This window comes from Scylla paramamosain, unplaced genomic scaffold (genome assembly GCF_035594125.1).
Source record: "Scylla paramamosain isolate STU-SP2022 unplaced genomic scaffold, ASM3559412v1 Contig3, whole genome shotgun sequence".
NCBI classification, from domain to species: Eukaryota; Metazoa; Arthropoda; class Malacostraca; order Decapoda; family Portunidae; genus Scylla; species Scylla paramamosain.
In genome coordinates, this window is record NW_026973668.1 from 3,465,656 (window position 1) to 3,475,000 (window position 9,345).

The window sequence follows — 9,345 nt, forward strand, 5'->3', positions numbered from 1 at the left end:
CTCCTACGTGGCATTCATGGAGATAAAGGCGGGCCCTCCTTCGCCTGATGCCGATGCCACACATACGAATGGGCAGTGTTGCTTTAATCCAGCTTTCTTCCGGGAGACTGATATTGCAAATCCTGGAGATGGCCGTGCGTAAGTTGTCTATGTGGCGAAGGTCTTCGGGTGTCAGAAAAGTGGGGGCCGCGCGCATGAGGTAGGTGCAGCGGTGGACGACGGAGAAGCGGGAGAGGAAGGCAAGGAGGCTGCCAGTGCCGTCTACTCGTTCAATCATCAAACTAGACTGCATGGCGTCTTCAAGGCCTTCTGCTTGGATGGGGACGCTAAGGAGGGGGAAAGAATGGAGGGACACAGTGTGTGTGTGTGTTGCACTTACGCCCAGAAAAAAAAAAAATCCAACCTCATATTCCTGTGGCAACTGAAAGGTTGACTCAGAGAGAGAGAGAGAGAGAGAGAGAGAGAGAGAGAGAGAGAGAAATTACTCGTATATTATTATATCAGAAATTAGATAAGTTACCGCTCGCGGCCCTACGCCGTATATGAGCGCGTTTTTTGAGCATGGAAGAAAGTGGTTACTGACGGGCCGCCAACATTTATGCATTAAATTAAAATAAAATAAATAAATAACGAAAAAAAAAAAAAAAGAAAGAGAGATTACATGTCCGGAAATCGCGTGTGTGTGTGTGTATGTGTGTGTGTGTGTGTGTGTGTGTGTGTGTGTGTGTGTGTGAACAGAATCTCAATGCAAACAAAAAAAAAAAAATCGCCTCCATCTTTACAGTTTTGCCTCCACCTCTTCCTCCTCATAATTCAGCGATGCAATGACCCAAGAGTCATTGTTGTTTTCAGGTTATGGTAATATGTATATCGCTGGTAATTTCCACTATAATTTCTCTCTCTCTCTCTCTCTCTCTCTCTCTCTCTCTCTCTCTCATCATTGCATCTATTTTTTTTTTACTTGTGTCTACACTACACAATTTATACTTTTCCATGTTATTTTTTTTTTCATACGCTATAACACACACACACACACACACCTACGCCTGGCAGCAAGTACACACACACACACACACACACACACTCAAGCAGTGGGTTGGATAACGTGATGTAAGTTATACGTAGCTTTCTAGTACTTTGGTGTGTGCGAGTGTGTGGTGTTACGCGAGGGAAGCAGATGTGCTGCAGGCTGACAACTGCTTTGGTAAGTAGAGAGAGAGAGAAAGAGTGTGTATAGGTTAGGGGATTATGACTGACAGACTAGTTGCGGATATGTGGGTGGGAAATGATGTTTGTGGGCGTGTCGCGGTACGGCACGGAGCTGGCGAGATGACGTGCTCAGATAAAGTGGCTGTGGTGTCAGCTTCCTGCCCGCAGTCAAATGTAAAAGCGTCTCATTTTATTTCTTCTCTTTCATGTCTTTCATGTCTCCACTTTCTTGTCTGTTTTAATTGTCTCGTGTCTCGTCTCTCTTTTAATTGCCCCGACAGATGCACCACAAAACTTATAAAACTGAAAACAAAACTATGTCTTGATGGTTGAACTAGGGCAGCAATCTTATAATTAACCAGAACATCTCAGCATCGATTCATTCAAAACACTCAAATCTAAGAGGAAAAAAACTTGAAATTTGGGATGCGGCTTACCAAAAATTTACCTCGGCAGGGTGACGCGGTCACAAGCCCTGACCATCACAAAGGATGAAGAGGTGCACAGCTTACCTCAGATCAAGCTTAGGTTGCTCCATTATTGATGAGTTGGATGGGTATGGAGGCTGTTGTGAACTTGTGAATGTGTCCACGAAGTAAGCATATGAAATTAACACTAAACACTGTTGTTGACAGCTTGAAACACTCCTGTGTCCTGGAGACCATTGACACCTGGAGGTTGTTTCTGAAGGAGAGCTTGTGCAAAATTCATGTAGTCATCTGTGAGCCACACACCTGAATCAACGAGGCAAAGTGTAGTACGTAATTAGAGTAATATGATAAAGCAGATTAAAAATACCAACAAATTAAACAATAAAAATATACATTGACTTGCCTTTTTTCAGACTTCAGATACATTCAGGATTGACTCCTGCAAGAGGTACCCCAGGTAGCTTAAGTTTATCTGATCTGTCAATAGGAAGCACCCCTATTATCTCACAATCAGGAGTGGGTTGTGGTGGTGGTTGTGCTGATTTTGGAGGTGGTGGTGGTACTACTCTTGGTAGCTGTTTAGCGAAAGCTGATGGTAAGGGTGAATCACAGAATGATGGCAGTGGTAGTAGTGTATCATGCAATGGAGATGGTGGTGATGGTGTATTAAGAACTGGTGATGTTTGTGAATCAGGGATGAGTGGTGGTTGTACTGATGACTGCACTGGGTTCCTCACCTGGTGGGGACACAGGTCCTTAACATTAACTTTTCTTGTCTTCTAATTTTCAACACATTCTATAATGGAAACACCAGAATCAGAAATTTCTGTGATGATGAATGGACCCAGCCATTCCTTTTGAAGTCTGTCCCCCTTTTTCCCTTGCTTTCTGCTGTTTCTCCTCTTGACAAGATCACCAACAGGAAAGTCAAAGGCTTTCACACTCTTCTTCTTTCTCTCAGCATAATCAACTTTAATTTTCTTTTGTGCTCTCTGTGTTTTTCACCTTCAAAAAAAAAAAATATAAAGTACTTTTATAATGATAATAATTATGTAACAATAAGAAATATTGTTAAATGGTTTAATTCTTTAAATGTCTTAAATATTTGAAATTTTATAGCTAAATTTTTTATAGCTAAATATTTGAAATTTTATAGCTAAATTTTCTGCAGTCATCTATTTACATCACTTCATTTGGCTTAACAGTATTATTGTTCTGTGATCACATTACTTACAGTTTTGGTAATTTCTAAACATAAATCCATGGCTGCATTTATTTGTGTTTCTGTGTCTTCTTCACCAAGTGTCACTGCTGAGTTTCCACGCAGCATATTTATTACTCGTGGAGCTCTGGCCTCACATAAATACATCAGGAAGAATGGGGTGTGTTTGGTGGTTGTCTGACGACTAGTGTTTATTCCATACACTGCAGCTTTCAAGAACCTATAATGCGAAGGCATTACAATAAATTACCCTGTCAAAATGAAAATGTAACTGCCTATAGTTTCAGCTTGGACATGCACATACGAGTATGTGTGTGCATGTACAGTGATGTGCACTGCTAAATGAAGAGTTAGTTCCACTAATAAGTGGTTAACCTCTTTCCACTAATTAGCAGCTCTAATTTCTTGGTTGGTGATGTGTTTGCACCATTCAGCCAATATAAAGCTACTAATTAATGAAGCTTCCAATACCACCACTGTCATGCATATATTTTATTTATATATAGAAAGAAAGAAAATTTTGTTTTACATTTCTATTAATGTGATATGTAGCTGCCTTTAAACTTACTGATTCCAATCATCCTGATTTTCATTGCAGCACTTAGCAGTGGCAGCTTGTAGTGTTTGATTAGTCCTCTCATCCCATTCACTAGTCCAAGGGTGATATGCAGAGGTCATCACATTCTTTATATCGAAGAGACCAAGCGCATTCTTGTTCACCTTGAAAACAAATGAAAAATAAAGTTGCATATTACATGCATAAAATAATTTTTTTTTTAATATTACACTAATACTACATGACTTACCTGGCATACAGTTCTCAAAAGATAGAGAAGTGAAAAAGTAAAAAATGAGAAAGATTGTTGGGGGACACAAGAGTGATGAATATGGCAATGGATAGAGGAGGAAAGCAGATGAATTAACTAAAGATTTGTTGGATCTAGACGGAGAGGGAAAGAGTCATTAGCAACACCTGAGTGTGTGCCAAGAAACAAGCATCAGTTCAATGCAAGCTAGAATCTGTTACATTGTGGTTAACATGAAGACCTAAATGTTTCTGTGTCACAATATGTTGCTGGTTAGAAAAGGTCATCCTTATTTACCTCATTAATAAATTCCCTTCCTTGGTCTGTAGTTATCTTGAGAGAACGACCACGCGTGCATATCACGTGGACCGTGGCTGTCGCTATGCTGGGCGCAGGCTTGTCCTTTAGAGGCAACACTACCACACACTTGGTGAACAAGTCTGTCATAGTGATGATGTAGTTATTTTTTTGTGGTGTCTCTTTGAAGGGGTCCATCAGGTCAACACCAAGCACCTCCAACCTCCTGTCAACTTTAATGGGATGAAGTGCAGATGCTTGTGTCTTCATCTTTTTGAGGAACGGACATTTTGGACAGCTGCTTATCTGGAATAAAGTGTGACATATATTAAATAATTAATTGTGAAAATTACAATTAGTTAGAATAAACCACAATAAAATAAGAAGAAAGGAATCCCACGTGCTATGTAATTTTGATCTTTCTCTTATGGAACTTTGCCCATTCAGCAATGTCTTCCGTTATAGACAGCCAGTAATAATTTTTTGTAATTTTGGACTGGATCTTCGTGACTCCCGGATGACCACTGTCATCCTGGGCCTCCTGCAGGACTGTTCTGGCTTCCTTTGGAGATGTTATAACTAGTCTCCTCTTGAATGCAGTAGACTGCAGGAAGTTTTTGGCATGTAAAAAAACATGGTCTCCACCAAAAGAGATAACTTTAAAGTAAGTGAACTGCAAGTACTTTAAGACAGAGGCTCCCAAACTTTTTTTTATTTTTAGGGACTCTTAAACATGCTAAGCCCCACCGAGGGATCCCCAACTAAACAAAAGTTGATAACTTTTGGCAGTTTATGATTTTACAAAGATAAGTTCTGCTAGTGTAAAAAAAAAGTCCTACATCTAAGACAGTATTTCATTAATGTGACAAAGATGTGCCTTAATTGCTTTCTGAATCTAAGAGTTTTTTTTTTTTGTAGAACTGCAATTTTCTTTTTCTTTTTTTTTTTTTTTTTTAGACCCACCTTCAATCTGAGTCTCAGCAGCTATTTTTCTAATTCTACTCCTCTCCTCCTGCTTAACAGGTTCAGAATATATTCCTGTTGTTGCATACTGAACAGCATGCTGTAGATGCAGGAAGTTCTGCAATCTGTAGAGTAGTTATTTGTGAATGAATGAAAAGAAAAAAAACAGTAATTTTTAGAAAAAAAAACTCAATGATAAATAACAATCCTGTTCTTCATGTACATGTATCTGTGACCTGAGATGCATTATGGGAGCAAAAACTCTTATATTTGCTGGTGACATGACTACAGTAGATTGACATGTGAAGATTTCCTTGATGTAGCTAACAAGGACTCTCATCTATGGTGCATGTGTAATAGACTCACAATGAACACACTTTGTCATTCGCAGCAAAGACATTTCATCACTCTACAATAATAATTGTGATGTATCCAGGGTCACTCGCATCAAATTCTCTTGTACAACTTACAATGCAACCTCATCCTAACAATATGTAGACTCATTGCTCTATTTATCAAGTTTCAACTTTGGTGCCACAACATGTTTTGAAATGCATTGTACCCATACTCAGCTGCTACTTACCTATTGCAGCCCAATTTGTTGCTCTACATTTTCAGTTCATTGGACACCACTATGATGGCAACTTGAGAAGTAAAACTTACTGTCTTTAGTATTGATCTAAAAGTCTCAATTCTGACCTAACAGACTGTATAAGGGGAATGGTTAATGGGTTAATGGAATGGACAGCAGCTCAGGGTCACATTTCAACACCAAAAGTTCAATCTCATTTTTTTTTCAGGAAATCAATTGGATTTACCTGAGAGAGAGAGAGAGAGAGCGAGCTCATCTTCCTCATCATGACCATCACTTACATAGTACTTGCCTACACCAGGTGTACATGCTATGTATCAGTCACTGCACTGGGTCCTGTCATCTGATTCCACAAACTGAATACCTTTTCTTTTCCTGGTGGAGGCACAAGTATGGAGATGTTTGAGGATATAAGTGTTGCTGTAGCACAGGAAATAAAAACAAGTTAATTAATAGATAATGAAAAAATTATTTACTACTTGAGAATAGGAATGAATATTCCTGAGTTGTTGGTAGCTGAGTGGCAGAGCAATGCTAGTGACACTGGTGGTGAGTCAAGACACATGGTGGAGAAGATCAAGGATTGTGTTGAGGCAAAAACAGGAGTAGTATAGCAACCCTGGACCTGTGTTCATACACCTGAACATCCTGATGGGAGGGAGAGAAACTGAGAAAGAGGGATGGCAGAGGTGAACAGCAGCTTGGCTGGCTGAGGAACAGTGGATGGTGGGACAGAGGGCATGTCCGAGTTGCGAGATGAGAGGGCTGTTGGAAAGGTCGGGTGGCTGGGCTGCAGGGGTGGACACATAACTGACAGGTCTATTAGAATATAACAGGACTATGGCAGTATTGGTAGAAGCAAGATGACTGCAATATTGGGTAGTGAAAAGAAAGGTTAGAGAGTGTGAGGGAAAGGTATTCAAGAGGCTAACAGGAGCTGAGATGAAATTTTCTCAAGAAGCAAATTGTGAGTGTCATGTTGTGTTTCAAAATACAGTTACTGCAGTGACAGTGTAACCGATCAGATTTAAAATGAGTGGAAGCAGAAGAAAGGAAGTGCACAGTGGACATTTGAGATAAAGGAGTCAATGAAAGAAATGAGGAAAGTATTTTAAAAATGCATACAAAAAGATGAAAATGAATTAATTAATAAATAAAATACCCACAAAGAAATGATGATTAGGGAGAGTATAATTTGGGAGCTTGATATCAACATGCGTTGATGCCAAGACCAGGTTGTAGTAAGGAATTTACCTGATGGGGAGGCGGACCTGGCAGTACACTTACCTGAGACTTGTCTAGGCACTCAGCTGGAAGCTTGGGTGGAATGTCCACCTAAAGAGCTGCAGGCTGAATGGGAAAAGAGTGGTTGCCTTGTCTGAGATCTGAGGTGTAACTGCGACTGACCCAAGGACTGACCTCCGAGTGTGACCGCCTGAGGCGCATTCGGAGTGGGCTCATCAAGGCTTGGGCCTGGGAGTTCAGAACTGTTTAGTCCCTGATTCTTGCTGGTTCACCCACTCATTAAGGTGGGCTGTTAAATCTAAACTGACAATAATGTTCATCACCATTAAGTTCTGTTGAAAAATGTATTTCCAACAATAAGCTTTGGAATGGGAAAGTAACTGAGCTGATGAGAGAGAACAAAAAGGAGAGTAAGGTTTAGGAGGTTCAGAAAATATACATGCCCATGTTGAACTGCAAGATCCATACGTAGCAAAAATGTAGCATTAGAGTGGATGCTCCAGACATGTGGAGGACCGCAGCGAGGAGCACCAAGTGGGTGAACGAAGGCAGTTACTGAGGTGAAGTGCCAGCTGAGTGGAGGAAAGAAGTTTATTACATGTCAAAATAAGAGTGCTTATGTGAGGATGTAGCTGTGGAAAGTTCGGTGAGAGTTTTTGCTGTAGAAGCAGAGGTGAGACAGGACTGTGTTATGTCTCCTGTAGTGTTTGTATCAGGAAAATTAAATGGTGCCAAGGCGAAAAATGAGTGGATTTGTGGTCTGTGGATGCAGTCTGTTCACATATGACACAACACTGTTTGCAGATAACATGGTGTATGAGACAGGAACTAAAGGTGAATACTGAGTACACTGATAATTTGTGAGAGGAAGGAAGTATAGTCCATTCACTTAAGCTAGATTCCCGGCACCGAGGAAAGTTTGTAAGCTCGCAGCTGAATGGCTGCACCGTTCTCTCGCTAGCACTCACGTCAAGCCACATTTTGCATGCTCGAGTGAAAAAATTTTCGGTTTTATTATAGTTTAAGCCATTACACACTACTTGGTAATAACCTACCTCATTTTGTTCTTCTCACTATTCACATCATTTCTAATGATTACACTACTTGTCGGAAATTAATAATAACGCCGTGGGCCGTGGGTAGAGATTGGGGACATTGGCTTAAACTATGAATTTACCAAATTTTCTATATGCTATAACTCACCATATACGGGATAGCCAGTTTTGGTTGACGCCATCAGACTCTGCAGTGACTGTTGAATCAAGATGTATTATAAAAACTTGACAAAACATAAAGAAAAATGGTATTATGACGAAATGAACTGTGAAGATGTTAATAAAACGTTTAAAACATGTGGTTGCTATTTATAACAGTTAATCATTGAATGCTGAAATATATTATTACGGTACATAGGAAAAACTCTCTTGAACACAACAGTGTGATCACAATGCAGATAAAACTCCACATATTGAAAACACAGTCATTTATAGTGACATGTTACTCGCCGCAACCATCACGACAGCACTTGGCGTGATGGTGGTTGGGGAGGGTCCTGGGCAAGGGGGGGCAAGGCAGCAGCGACACTGCGAGAGCCTTCCAGAATTATAATAATAATAATAAATAATAATAAGCGGTTTATTCTTCAGGCAGTTTACAAACTTAAAATGTACAGAGGGGATGGGGAAATACTTAACATTAATCCTAAAGGTAAGTCTAATCTAGAAGTGAAATACTATTGATTGAAGGCTCGCACCATGGTGGGAATCGCGCTGAATCTGTACCGGTCCGTGCGCGGCGCCTTTAGGCGCGTTATCTTGTTGTGGTGTCTGGTGGCACGCACCGGGCGAGGCGCGGCAGGCGGCAGCATGTGTCAGACGTGGATGATACAGCAGTCCCCTTCCAAACTTCTCCAGAGCCTCTCGGTGCCTGGTGGATAGCCTGGGCAGACTCAGGGTGGTCAGGGCTTCATCACAGGTGGTGTAGGCAGGGCTAAGGATGACCCTGCACGCCCTTTTCTGCACACTCCAGCTGTAGCTGTTGAGTGTGTGTGAGGGAGGAGGACCACGCTGGGGAGGCATACATGAGTTTGTGGAGGATGAAGGTGAGGTACACCCCACCTTAACTCGTCTGTCGGCGTCCCCAGCGACCTGAGTCTGCGCAGCATGTACAGCCTGTAGGTAGCGGATCTTACGGTGCTGGCGACATGCTGCTTCAAGGTCAGCTGGTCGTCCACCGTGACTCCGAGAAGCTTGGTACATCGGATCACCTAGAGGGGGTGAGGGCCCACTGTGAGCTGGGGAGGGGGCACTGGTACAGAGGAGGTACAGAAATGCATCACCACAGTTTTGCTGTGGTTGATGGTCATCCTGCCCTCCTCTGTCCACGTCTGCAGTCGCACCAGAATTGCTTGCAGTGGCGAGTAGTCCGGGTTCTTGGTGGAAACTGGGACGCCCACGGTGCAGTCGTCCACATACTTCCAGCGATGGAGGGTGTCATTAAGGGCAAATTATGTGTGTGTGTGTGTGTGTGTGTGTGTGTGTGTGTGTGTGTGTATGTGTGTGTGTGTGTATATATATATAT

General features: G+C 41.6%; 1 protein-coding gene across 2 annotated transcripts in view; it reads left to right on the forward strand.

Annotated features, from left to right (window-relative positions):
- Positions 1-1,048: 1,048 nt before the first annotated feature.
- The window catches only part of LOC135096338 (uncharacterized), a 25,106-nt gene continuing 16,809 nt past the window's right edge, over positions 1,049-9,345 (forward strand). For both annotated transcript variants that reach the window (XM_063997776.1, XM_063997777.1), the window contains exon 1: positions 1,049-1,204. The gene's annotated coding sequence lies outside the window, so the exon portion shown is untranslated. The remainder of the gene's footprint in view (positions 1,205-9,345) is intronic.